Source organism: Varroa jacobsoni, unplaced genomic scaffold, assembly GCF_002532875.2.
Source record: "Varroa jacobsoni isolate VJ856 unplaced genomic scaffold, vjacob_1.0 scaffold_365, whole genome shotgun sequence".
Lineage (NCBI taxonomy): Eukaryota > Metazoa > Arthropoda > Arachnida > Mesostigmata > Varroidae > Varroa > Varroa jacobsoni.
This window is the reverse complement of record NW_019213267.1, coordinates 72,880-89,583: the sequence shown is the minus strand read 5'-3', so window position 1 is coordinate 89,583 and position 16,704 is coordinate 72,880. Positions and strand designations below refer to the sequence as shown.

Genomic DNA, 16,704 nt, shown 5'->3' with positions numbered 1-16,704 from the left:
AGAGCGGGGACAGGAAACCAACTCAGTTTTAGATTCGGAGAACGAAAGAACAGGTAAGGTGTTAAAAATAAATCCATAGAACAAATAGATAAATAGGTATCGGTAGAGACATATTGAAAAAAGAGGAACACGAACCTGAGAACTACTGCAGTGCACAAGGATCGTATTTATGACCAATTTGTCTTTGTTTCATACATTCATGATTAGTTCCAACTAGAATTTTAATCTGAAACGCTAGAAAACTACACGCACGTAGCTTACGGAGTGCGCCATAATTTAATGCGACTCTACCCCGCAATCCCTGCCCACCATGCAAGTACTTTGAGCCTTCAAACGCTACAGGAACTGCGGAGTTCCTTTTGGCACTCAGAATTAATAACAAGAAGAGTTACGAACGCCTTTATTACCCTACTATCGTCATGCCAAACCTGGGTCTCCTAGCTGACTTCATCTATCTTCAAGCGAGAAAATCGACACTCGAACTAGCGCCGTTACCGTGCCTATTTTTAGTCCCTTTGGTGTGAAATCGTCTGTCAAAGATCTGCAATTTTCGTTGACAACGCTCGCATATTACAGATGAACAATCGATGAGCAAAAATTGATTCACACGATGAAAAAAACAGGCTATTCACCGATCTCATCTGTTCAATCTGCGTTTATCACTGTAAAAGCACGTACGTATTTAATCTTTATGCTCCCACAGGTTTACGTTGAATGCCATTATTACCACTACAGACAGTAATCTAAAGTTTGATACCTCTTTAAGTGGCTAGTCCGTAGGCTAAGTTCGTCTTCCTTAGCCAGATTTCACGTGACGACTCTACCTACCAAAGCACGCTGTCAGTGGCTTTGTGCGTATACCGAGTGAAGTTCTCCTAGCACTCCGGCGTTCTAGAGTCGTGGCTGCTGCCCCGCTTGCTCACTCGTTGCTTACCGTTGGTCCACACCACGTCTGATTTATGAGTTCTGTCAAGACAAAACCATGACACGACCGTACGGTGGGGTCGTTACGCAGGGGAATTTACTGGGGATATACGAACCCACACAAAGGGAGCACCCGTTTCATAACTACGGCGCTGCCTGCTCCTTACCGCATTTGCATGGAATCAGCTTGCGGTGTGCGTTGAAGTGCACGCTTAATCGGGTGAGACTTTGCCGAAGACGCCGAAGTCTACCGCGGCAAGCAACTGCATATCCCCGTTTTTGTTATAACTCGCCTGTTCGTTGTAACTGTGGAGCTTTGCACAGTATGATGTTGCCATGGGAAACTGGGTAGCATTAGATGTGACATCCGAAATTGCATTTCATCGTTGGTGTGCAGTGGCAGTCGCAATTTGTCGACGGTCGGTACTCGCACGAGGGGGGACAAAATAGAGGGGCATTTGAGAGGCGCTTGAGGCGCTGTGGAGGCAATGGTTGGAGGGCGTCGCTCGAAAACAATGAGGTGTTTGCACGACTGGTTGGAATCTGCACGTCTCTCAGGCCACCGTGTCATGTTTGACGCTGTTTGCTGGCAAAACTCTGAAAAAATTTGCATTTGCTCTGTCTGTTTCGATCCAGAAAGGCACGAATACGAGATGGGGGACTGTAGGCAGGGGAAGCTGTCCGTGGAGTGATAGGGTCTGAGCAAAATCTAGGGGTTGTTTTTCAGCGGAATCATATTTTGTTTGTCTAAAATGTCAACATCCTTCAGTAGGCATCAGGCTGCAGAGGGTAGCTAGGACGGTAACTCATCTTAAGGAATCGGTGCGACTTATAATATTAGCATCTCGCAGGTGACAGTCAGAGTCACAGTAGATTGTTCAGTGGAGGAAGTTGCGCTTGCAGAGTGTAGAGTTTATGTAGTCCTATCCGCAAACGACAAAAGACAAGCGATGAAGCTAGGTACATGTGTATATCTAAAGTTGCAACAGCGAATATTTTAGAATAATAATAAACAAAACCGGGGGCGAAGCAGATTATCATCGATTTCCATATGAATGGTGATTAAAAAAATATATGTGAGCTTTCAGTAAAAAAAGAAAAACAGGTGCTTCAGGACCAAAGAAACTCTGATGCTAACAAGTGCACGGCTATTTCTCTAACCCGGTAACATCCGATTTGTCAGGAACGCTTTAAAGACGTAAATCTAATTTTAAATAGAAGCCCTTTATGAGCCTTTCAATAGCATCGTGGTGCAGTGCAAGCTGTGCATCATGCACAGAGCTGAGAGAAAAAAAACACTTATACTCTCGATTGGTTTATTTAAAGGTCATTCTTAATTTTGAATATCATGATCTAACCGTTTCTGATATTCTGAAGCTTACAGCTATGTTTGAATTAGGCAAAGCCACTTATGATAATTCCAATTATATAGATAGATCCTTCGAAAATTGTTAAATGAACAAAGCATGTAAAGTCGTTGAAACCTTATGCGTTCAGCTTTACTCCAATACGTGTTGATAACGTGTAGTAACTTTGTAAAACATGTCTACATTGTTTTTTCCTAAGCACAGCCGGACCTATAAGCACCTCTCGTACGATGAAGTCTGGGGCTATTTAATGTCTTTGTATCGACTTTAAAAGGTAGTGGGGCTGAGAAAGATCTACTTTCCTCAGCGGCATCCAACCCTCGATGCAGGCCGTGTCAAGGGAGATTCAAGACTCCTCTAAGGTGTAAGAGTCCTAACGTCTGAAGATAACTGGCCGCAATGGCTTTATAGAAAATGAAGAGGATTTGAAGTGCTGTCGATTGCTTGAAGGCTGATTCGGTAGGCTCCTCGCCCTACACGGAGGATGTGTTTTGAGGAGACGCACATAGACGGTCCTCCAGACAACTCATACTTCACGTCTGCAGTGCTCGCTCACAGCTGTTATAAAAGTGAAAAATAGTTTTATTTTAAGTTGAAAAATAGTTAGATTTTTACTATGTCAGATCATCTCAATGTATAGAAAAACAAAGTAGCCTATCCACGTTATTATACGTTAACTGCATTTGATGATTACGCGGTTTTCATTAAATAATATTCCGTTTTCTATTTATTTTTCAATTCATGTGATTATCTTATTTACTCTCGACCTTATTTGTTACCTTTATTCTTCAATATAGTTTTTATACTTGAATGTATCTACAGATGTGTTAATAGATGACGACGGTCGTTACTATGACGGTATATTCGTGGATTTTAAAAGATTTAGTTACATTTTGCTGATAGTCTGCGGCTGCAGGAAATGGCGATGATCAACATACATCTTATAGCTCTGCCTATAGCCGGTCTCCTCTTTCCACTTCCAATATGTGTATACATATAGCCACCCAATAACGTGACTGGCAACACATTCCGTACAAAACTTAAATTATATTTTTTGCGCTTTTTCGTCTGGTACTGCCATTAAGCGTTGTTTCAAACGGCTTGTCTCTATCAGTATTCTTTACGTTTGGCTTCAAACGTAAACCACGTATCTAATCTATTACATTAGCTTGCGGCATGCTTGATATTTAATAATTTCAAATATTTTTCAATACATCGCCTATATAAAGAACACCAACGAGTGAAATCCATCTCGTTAATGCTTTGCCTCTTTGTTTGTGCTTTTCTCCCCGCTGGTTTTGTTTCGGGAACGGCTACAGGACGTGACATACAGAAAAGTACACGATGGCAAACATTGACCCGCAATTCCGTAGCAACGAAGATAGTCCTCGTCGCGTTAATCGGTCACATTATTTTTTGCCTTCTTTTTATTTTCAGCAACACAGGCGGGCGGGCTGTCAGCCGCTGAGCGTCTTCATCGTTTAGGAAAAAAGGCTCCGTGTTACCGTGAAGCACTACAATGAATGGTTGACCTCAATGTAGTATTTCGTTGTCGATCGTCCTGATACAGGCATCCACTGCCTGCGCGGACATAATGTAGGCTATGGGTGCACCACTTATTTTTACCTGCCTGATTGTTCTACGGCTACAAACGACGATGCTTATTTTTTTGCTCTAAGGGAGATTCTTCGATTCTACGAGTAAAAGTGCGTACGACACGAGAGATGGCGACGAACGGTGGACGATCACGACGCCACCACTATATTGATACTCCTGTCTTTTGATATGGTAAAGGAAATAATCCGCATCCGCTTTCACCCAGATCCTCGTCGGGAAGCAGTTCTAACGCAGGACCAACTTTCACATTGTACGTATCGCTACTGGAACGTAACTGGACGTAGAGAGGAAGAATAAACAATTTTCGGGAACAAAAAGTTAAGTGAGCTAAGCCTTCTTGGCTGCTGTCTTTGAGGAAGGTATTGCTAAATGAAGGCGTACTACTTTGGACGGCGGTGATCGTGGGTATGCTCAATGGCAAAGGAAAATAAGAAACAAATTAAGTAAGGTGCGGGCTCACGACTGGGGCCTCTCAACTAAGCAGGTTTTCTGTAGTTGTATCACAGTGCTTCTGGTAAATACACGGCATTAGTACACAGTGCCACTCTCAAGGTATGAAGACACTGAGAAGATATCTGAGGCAAAAAAGTACAAGACGCGATAAGAAACATTTGTTATGGGCAAAGTACAATGATGGCATTTTTAATAAAGAATAATTTAACTTTCGCGTGAATTTGGTGCAATGTAATGATACTCGTTGGTGAAACTGCTAAAATAACGACAATTTGTTTTCGCAAACTTGAAAATAAATAGAGCCCAACGCGCACCTCACAGGCTCCATGGTCCAAAAACCCCGGAGCCGAAAGCTGTAGGCCACTTTAAACCGAGTGTCGGCCAAACGTCAAAAGACGTTGTCGGCTATTGTTTTAAGGTACGCTTGGAGGATGACAGGACTCGGCTCCATTCTAGTAATACTGTTATCTTTAGTTCCTTAGCATTTTCAATGAGCTAGCTGTGCTCGAACAGAGTAAATAATACGCTTACTATTGTTGGCTGGATAACATTTTGTTTATTTCATGGCGAAAATGCCGCAAAGAGTGTCAGCTACACTAAGCCCACCATCTAAACCTGATTGTGTATTATTTTTTTAAGTTCGTAGCAGTACGAAGTCGTTTATGCTTGTACAGAACAACAGTGACTCTTCAGCTAAAATCTGAACGTTGTTGAACAAAGATACGCATTTACTGATCTATTGTCTATCAATCTTGTTCTCTCGTAGGCCATTAATAAGTATAGCTGCACGTACGAACAATTATTTACGAAATCTATAGAGTCTTAAAAAATTCAAGATAAATCCTATACCAGAGTACCTTTTCATTAGCCGTAGGTAAATTCTATTAAATATGCTCTCATAGTCTTTCAGTATCCAGCGTTAGAAAAAATATAGAGTTTACTTTGGCGAGAATAGTGTTTTTGAACTATTGCTCAAAGATTACGTAGAAAGAGTATCTCATATGTTCCATTATGACGACGAGGGATTAACAGAGTTGAACAACCCATAACATTGGTCCTTATCCTGCCAGCGGATGTAATACAACATAGGTTCAGTTGGCGAACGGGATTCGTTACCTCTTATCAGATCAGCAGCAGGCAACACGAACACCAACTCTGTGCGTTACTGGCTTTTTTTGCGCTTTCCTCTAATAAATGTCCCACTTTTTTTGGCCAGCATTCGTAATCCGCTTATTACTGTGTGAATAATAGGTTCATTTTTACTATCAACGTAGACATAAGGAAATTTCTAGACATAATCGGCTTCACAGCTGCTAGCTGAATTTGGGGCCGTCACAGCGGGCTGCCCCGCTTGGGGTTTTTAAGCGTGCGGTATCACTCGTGGAGATTTTTGACTTAGTTAAAATAACAGACTACGTGCAAGTATATTTGCAGGCTATGCCGTATTGTTTAGGTCTATAAATCTATTATATAAGTATGTGTAGATAAAGGCATATCTTGGTCCGCTAATCCTATGAGGAGATCATTGCAATTTGCAGAAAGTGTAAGTTCGCGTGCTATGATATAACTTGGCTCTCACGAAATATTAATTTGCGAAAAAGCCCGTTCCGTTAATCCCCTGATGGCAATCTTTCAAGTCGAATAGCTAACATAATAAATCTGCTATTATAATAGATCAGAAGTTGGTCATTTCTATTTGCCCTTCATCATTAAATAATTACAAACTTTTTAGCAATCCAGTGAAAACGGGCAGTGGCTGCAATTATTAAGTTACTGTTAGGTAAAGGTTTACTTTGACCCTTATTAGTTCGTTTCCTTGATACAAAAAAAACCACAATAAAAACTGTATAAAAAAAAAAAAGGTTATTTTTAGCAGCACAGATGATTTCCAGCTAATTTATAGCAATATTCGCAGCACAACTAATATTATATAGGCGTATAATCCTAGGACGTTACTTACAGGAGATGAAACAAAAAATGCCGTAGCTGGCAGAAATAGCGAAGTTACTAGAGGTAATAATCATGGGATTGCTGGTCCGAGTCAAATGACACATAATACTTCTTGGTTCTTTTACCCAAGTGCTTGCGGAGCACAAATCTTTATATACATAAGTCATGTTCTGGACGGAACCATTAAATTTCCTGTCGTTTCCGAACAAATAACAACTGGTGAAAGCCAATCGTTCCTCGATGACCGCACATTTATGCACAAGAGAGAACAGGGCAAAAACGTAACTTACCTTTATTATTGAGGTCGGTAAAAAGACCTCGCAATTTAACTAGCCTTTTGAATATATAAGCGTTTTCATATTGTTTTCATATTTCATATATAAGTGTTATTGTTTTCCGTATCCTCCCGAGTTACGCATATCCAACGAGTAGGTAAAGGCGGCAGCCATAATCAAAACAAACATCTATCCAAAATCTCTCCACTGCCCCAGAATGCTATTTTCCCATTTGCCCATATAACCACCTACAAGTGCTTTGTTTGACACCTGTACAGTTCTTCTGTTATAGTGGCGCCAATGGGCTTAGCGCGTTGCTTGGCGCGACTGGCCACGGACAAAAGCGATGAAAAAATTGTGCCGAAAGCTCACGAACGCCTTTTGAAGCGCCGTCCCTCGCTTCGAAAACAAACACTGAACATAGAAAACACAGGACGAGAGTGAGAGGAAAGAGAATGCTATGTCCGCCATTTTATTGAGGTCGCCGCTTTTTGCAGTCGAAATTTTCGTCTATTGTAAGAGCGTCGCACAGCTGTCTGTTCCTCTTTTTCAGTTGTTGTCTCCAAAAACGCCTCACTACGCAGAAGAAACTTCTTGGAACCTCACTCGTAACATGAGTTACGTTACTAGCGTCGTCCGATACTTCCGCAGCCGAATTCTGGCTCCTCCCTGGCGCCGATATCCTATGTTTCTCTGTAATGGAGCCGTGCACCACTCAGCTTCCGGGCCTACGCCTTGCTGCCTCTTGAAGAAATGCGCTCAGGCCGAAAGACGAACGGGTTTGCGCGCACTTCTCCGCTTTTTCGACGCCTGCGAAATGCACCTCTGCCAGGCCTATATTTTGTATACCTCAACAGCGGATTGAAGCAGCGCCAGAATTTGGCCTGCTTGCACCGTCAGTGAGTTCCGCATTGTTCTTATCGTCGGCTGGTTAAATCTGAGGGCTTGTACTTCGGCTCGCGTTCAGGTTTAATTTTCGACCAGTCAGACAACGGCGTTTACTGTTAGAGTGACGGTGGCCGTCTCCCATTGCTTGGGAGTCTCGAACTCGTTTGTCGAGGAGTGTTTATACCCTCGATGAGAATAGTGGTAGATTCCGTTGTCGAAGCGCAAATTCGAAAACGATGCCAAAAGCCGAGCACTGGTAGTGTGCCGATGGATTGCGCGAAAAGCGTTTCAGCCGAAGGCGTTTTACTTTGCCCAATGCGGTCCAAGCAGCCTAAGGCGAGATGCCTTTCAGCTACTACACCAACGATAAACGCTAGGCGCTGAATATCTAAGGCGATGCTACGCCTTTTGCTACGGTTATTGTCTTGGATGGGTGAAGAAAGGACAAAACGAGAGAATGGCATTGAAAGGTGCCGTATTTTTGTTCCCTTTGATAATGAAAAAAAAAACTAATAGTTATCGAAGATGTTCTATTTTCGCCCTTTGCTTTAATACATGTTGAGATATGCTATGGTCCGAAGAAACCTGACCTAGCCTGTGTTCCTGAATGTCGGACTGACCAATCTCATGGAAATTCCGCCTATTCGTTATTTTAACAGTAGTCCACCACCACAGACAAGGAAAAGCCTGCTCTGTCGGCCTGCCAATATAACCAATGTCTACTGCCAAAATATTTCTGTATCACAGCCTGACAATAGCCCGTCAAAACGACAGCTTTTGCATCCGCCGTTGCTTCTGCTGTTGTCTGGGCTGACACTGTTGAAAAAGAAAGAAGACCGAAACAAGCGACCTCAGTGCGCCCAGAACACACGCACACATCGATGTTCCCCAACGGCCGTAGTTTTCTATTTTGGGGCAAGACAGAGAAGGTAAGGCGATGCGCCATTAATATTTATACAGTGGAAATCTCTCTACTCTTTTCAGCCGTTCGTGCTTCGTGTTAGCGAAAAGTTGGGTTGAAGGCAGATACCAAGCCGACATCCAAGCAACTGGACAAACGGATAGCGCACAGCAAAGTCCCTATCCTCCAAGATGGCCAAAGATCTTCGATACTGCTGGTGCTGTTCCTGCAACGAAATGTTCTATCTGTATCTTTCATGGTTCTTTTTTCGGTTTTTTCTATAGTCATGGCTAAAAAAAAAAGAACTGTGCCACGAGACCCTAAGCAAGCCCGAAGCTCAGATCCCTGATCTGAACACTGGATTCGGAATACTGGCCATTTTTTTTGTATCGCTAGGAATGCCGAAACGCTAAGACGCTTCTGATAGGTGCATCTCTTCGGGGTAAGCTACGCTACCTGACCAAGCCTAGGCCAGCCAGCACACCTATGATTCCTCACCATTGGCCCAACACTACTTCTTCGTCCCTGTCTTATTCTTAGTTTCGCCCCTATCCGATTCTTAGTTTTGCCCCTAAGCACTAACCATCGCCCTAGGCGACATACCACTGAAAAGCTGCCGAAAGGCTCAGACGTTCCTCGCAGAACAATGCCCCAAAGTCTGCTCTCAAACAACGGTGGCAACAGCAGCAGTCGAATCGTAGTAGTAACTGCGGAAGGCGAAGCCACCAGCAGAATTGTAAACGCCAGGAGAATAACGAGGTAACGCAGCAGCAGCGCTAACAGTCGAAGTAGTCAACGAACAAAGGCAAAGGAAAATGTCGAAGAAGAAGGCGACGAAAGACCCAGGAAAAAGGGAAACTAAACCTAGCTGTCGACCCCGTTGTTGGTTTCCCAGTCGGCCAATGCAGTCCTGTAATTTCCGCTTTCGCCTAGGTATCGTTCGGCCTTCTTGTCTCGGCTCCTTCATCATATTTCTTATGTATCTTATTATTATGTTTGCAGCATCAACGCTGCTGTTAAACGTACGGCTTAAGCGCCTTGCTAGTTAGTCGCTGGGCAAGAAGTTGCGAGCAGAAGATAGATGTTTTCCCTAAACTTGTGATACACACGGGGAAAATAACGAAACAGAAAAAAAAAAAGAGAGTATAGAGAAATCACTGTAGATCATGAAAAAGTAAGAACTAGTAGAAACTTTTAATATGATGACACTAACCATGTATTAATCGATCTCATTTTCTCTGCCCTGGCCGATGTTTATTGCAGGAACCAGTGTGTATGTATGTAGCCGGAATGGAAATCTGTTCGATTTAGCTATTGCTAGTGTTATTCGCGGCATTACCACAAATGTATAGATTGATATATTTCAATTCAGCTAGATACAAATTGTCATAAACATTGGATACAATTAAATAGAATAAATTATGTTAAGGGCCTTAGTTAATGAAGAACGATTACGACCAGTTTTTGTGTATGTTGACTTTGTTTGGTCTGGTCACCGAAGTTCTAAAGAAGAACTATATCCTATCTAGAAAGATCGTGTATTGTTTGCCTTATCAATTACAGATTGTTCGACGGCATGTTTGAAGGTGTAGAGCCATTAGAATAAAGAAAACGGCCAATTGTGAGTGCCCTGATGAAAAATAGCTCTAGACCAGATACGAAATCTTTGGCCGATCACGCCGCACACGCATTAGTGGTACACACGAGCTCAGTAAGCAATAAATTCATGTTTCGGAGCATTCGCGTGCCTTGTGCTTTCATTTGTGAGGAAAAGGACAGCTTAGACATGGCATCATCCTATATTATGGACTCTTGTGCTGCTGTCTCTACTGATGGTCCAAGATCTACTATAAGTGATCGGGAGTTTAAGCGGCGAGTTAATATGTAAGGAGCTTAATTGAATTTGCATGTGTACCATACACATATAGTTTTCCTGTCTGCCTTCTTCCGTCTGGAGTCGTGCATACAGTCATACAAATATATAAACAACAATAGGAGCAAGGTACATAAAGGCTCTATGCGGGGTGGTATGAAAGGCAGTGAGAATCGAATCTTCGACATGTGAACAGCGTAGAGCCGCTTTATGGTGTAGCGGGAAACAATAAATACGCGTTTAGAAATAAACACAACCCAGCTGAGTGCAACAGCTGTGTTCCTAGTGCTTCGAGTAGACAAAGAGTGCCTGTGTCTTCCCTCGTATCCACCTCAAGCTGGTACTTCTCAACTGTTACAATCTGTACAAATGTTACATAGCTCTATGAATGAAATATGGAGGTTTTAATGGGATAGACTCACCAAGACGGGCGTTTGTCGGGCTGTCATTGTTTGGCTGGGTAAGGATCATTATTATATAATTATTGTACATTAAACGTCAACTTATTATAGCTAATTGAAATTATTGTTTAATTATTACCAGAGGATAAGTGTGACGTTCGGCGAGCAGGTGAAATCTTAAGGGAACATTAACGAGGAAAATAATAGAACCTAAATAATATCCGAATCGTTCGAGATGGAAACTGTACAAAGACGCTCGTTGGAACTAAAACAAGAAAACACAAATCATTGCAAATGATTAAAAAAATCGACTATTAAAAAATGACGTGAACAAAAATCCAAATGGGTTCTCGTAGGTCGGGATTTTTCCATCAGCTTTCGATTTTTATAAATATTAGGGACGTCTCGTGGATTTGACCTTGTACATTTTATAAATTTCCATCAACAGTTTCTATACATACTAAGTAAGGCGTTCCTTGATGTTGAGAAAGATACTGGGGCCGGCCATCATACCATTTGAAGCGTATATTGAAGCATATACTGACAGTGTTTGAGTCGGACCGCCACACGCAAAGTGACGCGGGATGCTTTTTCAGCTCATTTTGTATTGACCCTGATAGAAGTTCTTCCGATCTATCAGCTTGTTCGTGCGTAGATAGACGGTCTGGTGGGAAACGGGGACATGGTCACATAGTATGCTAATGAATTGTTACATTTTGCTGGTGTACTAGCTACTGAAACATATTTTTGGTCAGCTTGCAGTTCCGGCATCGAGTTCGCGAAACGCTGCAGTAGCAGCGTGTCTACTTTCTGACCAAAGGGGGGTCAAATCGGTAGTAGACACTTCCTTCAGTCGAGAAAAGAAACAATTAAGGTCTAGATACCTCTTCTGCTTCCTTTGCCTTTTTTAGCCTAGAAGCTCCTTTTCAGCCTTGTAGTTCCATGTGGTTTGAACAAATCGTTAAACAATAAAAGTCCTCGTTAACACCGAAGAAGAAAACTATGTGACTGTATCGTTTATACGGGGCTCGTACGACTGATTTCTGCAGATACCTAGCAAATAACAGAAATTCCCAACGACATGATTAATCATCATACATTTGCGATATATATGCGAGCGTTTCTAACTTCCCTAGGCTCAAGATATTTCTAGCTGAGCTCTTGTGCGATTTCAACTAATCATAGTCTTCTCGGAAGGTGACTCTAGTTCTTCGGACATGTCTTTTGGACTCTCACTACACCTAAAACACTGCACTACCGACGTGAGCACTGGAAGTATGGCAAAGTTGCGTTAATTCACACCCTATGTACTATTTCCTCCCTTTCGTGTCAGCGATTATTAGCGGGAGCTAGCCCAGCCAGGTCCAGCTAGCAATGAACGAAGTAGCGAATTTACGACTACGCCGTTATCCTCAGAGCAATATGCGTTCGATAGGCATCACAAGACTTGCCTTCATGATTATTCAGGAAACGGTGTCGTTTTGACAGCAGTTTCTGTCCTTTCTCAGTATGTATCAGCTACTGCGTACTGCAGAGCGCTACCTCAAGTCACCGTAAGAGAAGCAGACTGAAACAGCCAGCCCTGTAGACGAAACGGTGTGTTCAATAGCGGACGGCCTTGTTCTGTCGAGGAAAGAATATGTCTATCTTGCATCTACATAAGTTTTTATCTTCCACTAACACAGATGACCGCGCTTTATTTCTAGTGCGACATATTACCTGACTTATTCGCTTAAGACGACAGTTACGGCAAAGTTTAATATGGAGCCAACGAGTATTGGATTTGGGGTCGTCATTGTCGCTATGTTTGAACTGAAAGGGGTGAAAGTTGAGAATTCTGAAATTGGGGTGCGCGAAAAACATTTTGCGGCTAATTTTCAAGCTCTTTCGATGCTCAAAGTCATGCTACATAGCTAGTACGATTTGGAATAGCGCCTGCATCTTTCTAACTTAGATTCCACGTCCTCTAAGCACCAACGGGATCGGAGCAGTCCACCACGCGATAGGTTACACGAATGCGCGTATCCATCGGTTTATTGCGATTTAACGTTGAGTTCTTTTAATTCAGCTTTACGAACCAGAAAGGTCTTTAAGCCAATAGTCCCTTCAATAAATTGATTATATCGTCTGAGTATAGTTGTTAAATATAGAAAATGAAACGTACTCGTGTGTAGTTTTGTTTTTATACTATTATCTTGTGAGTGAGTAGTCGTTGAAAACGACACCAATAAACGCTTACAATATTACAAATGCGCCAAATGCTGATAGAGCCAAATAACAGCTTGTTTTTCTTGTAGTCGCTTTGCGGCGAAGAACGAGAACTGCATCCAAAAATACACTGATACCGATAAGGATTTTCTACACCTAAACACACGGACTATCCGGAAGAACGATATCTTTGTGTCTGTCCATTTTACATACGGTGGGGCACTCGATTCGATCGAACCTAAATCCGTCGTTGATGGCCCAAGAATGGTCGATGTTCCCTGATCCGTTACGGTTTGGATCTGCCCAGCAAACGCTAACACCATCCAATCAAAAAGCCGATAGTTCCTGAAATCGGACATAGATAGGGCGATATTGTTACACCGAGGTAATCAGCAGGCCAGTCAGTACGTAGTTATCATTTTCTGCTACGTTCATTTATTTGAGTAAGGCAAAAAATTAGTAAAGTGCCTATCGTAGTCTAGGCGGCAATTTGCTGCTTTGAGGAAGCGATCTTCGTTAGGGCTCTGTAATCAATATTGACTGGAATAGAAATTCAGGGAAAGTGCTTTAGTGAAGAAATTTTACCTTCAAAATAATAATAATAATATATAATGCTGCTACCGGCGCTAAAAAATATATGGTTCTATGAATCAGTCTGTAGTAAGGTCTAAGGGGACGTGTGAGAGTATTTTTTTCGAGTGGCATATAGCACTGCAAGGATTTGGTGTTTGGGCAGTGGCCTTGATAGTTAACATAAGGAACTTTTTCTAAGATGTTCCTCGTACGACGTCATGTAGCATTCTTCCGAAAAATAAAAAATTAATGTGTCTTATAGTTTGGTATGGCTGAAGCTTCTGTAAGCATTATCCTTACGAATGTTACAACCAGTCCACACCTTTTGTCTTCTACGTCCGCTATTTATGCCATTACGCATTACTTCAGGCCGTGCAGCAAATCTGCAGAAAAAGCTAAATCGGATAGCAAATCGGACGCAAGTTAGAAATTAGCGAATAGTTTGAAATACACACAAAAAAAGGGATACGTATTTTTCAAGACATGTTTTTAATGTATCATTACTTCGTAATATAAAAGACTACTAAATTCTCTCTAGGCACTGTACTAACCGAGTCAGATGCAAATGGTTTTCGCAAAAACATTAGTTCTTTTCGTTTAATTAATTCCAGCAAACGTACTTACACTGTGTATCTATGTATCTAATAACTGGTAATCCGCATAGTTCCTGAAGCTAAATTACTTGGTTTATGCATATCTATATTTTTGTCTTATACGTATCATTGGCAAATTCAAAAAACATAGATTATGTCTACATCATCGCATTGTATCATATTATAGTCTATTTATTGATAAAAACGTCTTACTTAACGAACGCTTTTTTTGGCTCCACTCGCTTCTTATATCTGTCATAACTGACAATGTCGTCCCATTCACCGTCGTATCTTCGTCGTTTCCTGGTGCGGGACGATTTAAACATATCCTATTTTTCTCTGTTCCGCTTGCTTTTACGAACTGTACGCACAGCAGCTACTTTTCGCCCCTCGCGATAAAATTATCATTCAAAAATGCCGCCATCGCATCGTCGTCTTCTGCTAGAACACACACTTCATTCAAATTGAGTTCCTGTCTTTTTCTTATGTCTATGGCGGCCAGCCGGCAGCTGTCGCACGGCGCTCAGTACTTCTGCTATTCCTATTTCAAGTAGTTTTGCCTCCCGGCACCACTCGTCCCGTTGCATCCCGTTGAGGCCGCTTATTTCCTACAAGAAGCAGGAGGCAACGGCAACAACGACGACAAAAAGTCATTTAAGGGCGTTGCATGGGATGAATGTAATAGCAGGGAAGTTCCTGAGGTTCGTCTCATTTCGTGCGCAATTTGAAAGCCGTTTCCTTTCTATCCCACGACGAGTAGGGTCTGCAGGGGCAGACTGAGTGGGCAGTGGGTGGTCGTTGAAGCAGGGGTGGGCGAGAGGCCAAAGTCCTATTCACGCCTGGGCTCAGCTAGCCGCTACCGCGTGGTCCATCTTCTCCTTCTCGGTTGCCTCGTTGCGGCTGTCACTCTTCTTTCTGACCGTAAGAAAGGGCTTTGCCCGACAAACTCAGCTGACGTACCCCTAGAGTAGCCTCCTGGAACTCCCCTCTTTCTCTCATTCACTCCTTGCAACCAGGAGACCCGAAGAGGCTTATAGGCCCGGGCTCCGGCTGTCTACGCGGGCAACAAACGCACTCAAGCGCAAAAGTGCTTTCATATCGGCATCGTTTCGTCGGTCTATGAAACGGACCCCCTACTTCGACCAAGTCAAATGAGCAACTGCCACCACTAAGGCCGTCATTGCTCCACCAGTCGCCGCTGATACGGCCACCAATTTTGTCACGACAACAGCAGCGACGCCGGTAAGTCGTGTAGCGTTGAGGCATTTGGAACGAGACGGGGGATAGAGTTAGCCCTCCTTCCTTTTTTCTCCACAGTAGTGCTGTGGGCAGCCGTCTCGATCGTGTGAAGTTTATTGGCACCCTACAAAAGCCAAATCAGCGCTTGGCTGAAAAGCGGCCGCGCGGTTGCGTACGGATATGTCTTCCTTCGTATTGCTGTCTCTTTACTGCGAAGAGCGGCGCAAATCGGGTACGGCCGCTATTGGCGAAGTCAGTGTCCCGATTCATCAACTCAGTTCCCGTTTTGCCTTAGGAGGAGTCTATTTTTTGAGGGGGACACGGGCAGCGAAGACACTGTGTATTCCGCTTCGTTCTACGGCCACGTTTTTATAAAACCACCAATCATTTATCGATAACTCGGGTACAGCTAAAGATACGTTTCAGTGAGTTTTGGTGAATGTTCTTAGGTTTTGCTAAAATGGCACAGTTTTGAGACTTAACAGCGTTAGAAGACAGAACATATTTTCTCTACACCGAAAATTATTCGATAAAAATCAGAATCAATTTCTCGTTTAGCTAATAGGTCTGAAAAATTACGCGCGGGCTAAACAGCTTCTTACCTTATAAGTTTCGTGGGATCGTTAGCAAATCGACTTTATACCTCAACCATAATGTACGCTTTCTTTCAACTACAACGCCTGGAAGTACGGTAGTATAGTCAGAACATACCTATATAGAATTCACAAAATACCCTTCATAGTTCGGGTCGTGCGTCAATTCTAACTGGCCTTAAATCCATTACATGAAATGCAACCGATACGCTAGAACATCCGCGAGATAGGAAGAGGGCCAAGACAGCGCGATGGAGAGATGTTGCTTTTAACAGGTAACTGCAGTTCACAAAATAGTGTTGCGGCAATAGAATAATGATACTCGTATCCTTACCGATATGACTCGTGCTCCGTAGATGCTCAGGAACAGTTCTGCCTAAGTGGATGAGTGAAAGGATGAACGAACACTGTTGATTTGTCATGTCCCGTCCTTATAACACGAAGCCGACTTACGTATCGTAACCCTAACTCATAGCACACTTCGCGCCAAGCGTCGGAACGAGCAAGGAGTGTAGACATCAGAAAGAGCACGCCTTAAATAAGTGAACGAGGGCGCAGGGGGACTGAGTTGATTGTATGGTATGAATTAAATAGCTAATGATGACATTAGCAAGTGTCTATTAACATAGAACAAAATCTAAGTTGTCGATGTTTTTATAAACTTATTTCGTTACTGAAAAATCTAATTGTAATCTTTTTACAATAATCCTCTAAGACGCAAGCAATTAGTAGTCGCCTATAAAGTTTATTTGGGGCGTGCTTTCTCGTTCGCGTTTAACCAAACAGTTATCACGTCATCAAAGAATAGAACTAGAGGTAAACAAACTCTGTGCACATTTTATGTTACCT

At 42.6% G+C, this 16,704-nt stretch overlaps 1 long non-coding RNA gene across 1 annotated transcript; it reads right to left on the bottom strand.

Annotated features, from left to right (window-relative positions):
* Positions 1 to 12,673: 12,673 nt before the first annotated feature.
* LOC147753585 (uncharacterized) lies at positions 12,674 to 16,379 on the bottom strand. The gene is made up of 4 exons (XR_015310729.1): positions 16,190 to 16,379; positions 15,865 to 15,942; positions 13,753 to 13,825; positions 12,674 to 13,202 (listed from the first exon to the last, which is right to left on the bottom strand). It is a non-coding gene; the product is annotated as an uncharacterized LOC147753585 (long non-coding RNA).
* Positions 16,380 to 16,704: the final 325 nt, after the last annotated feature.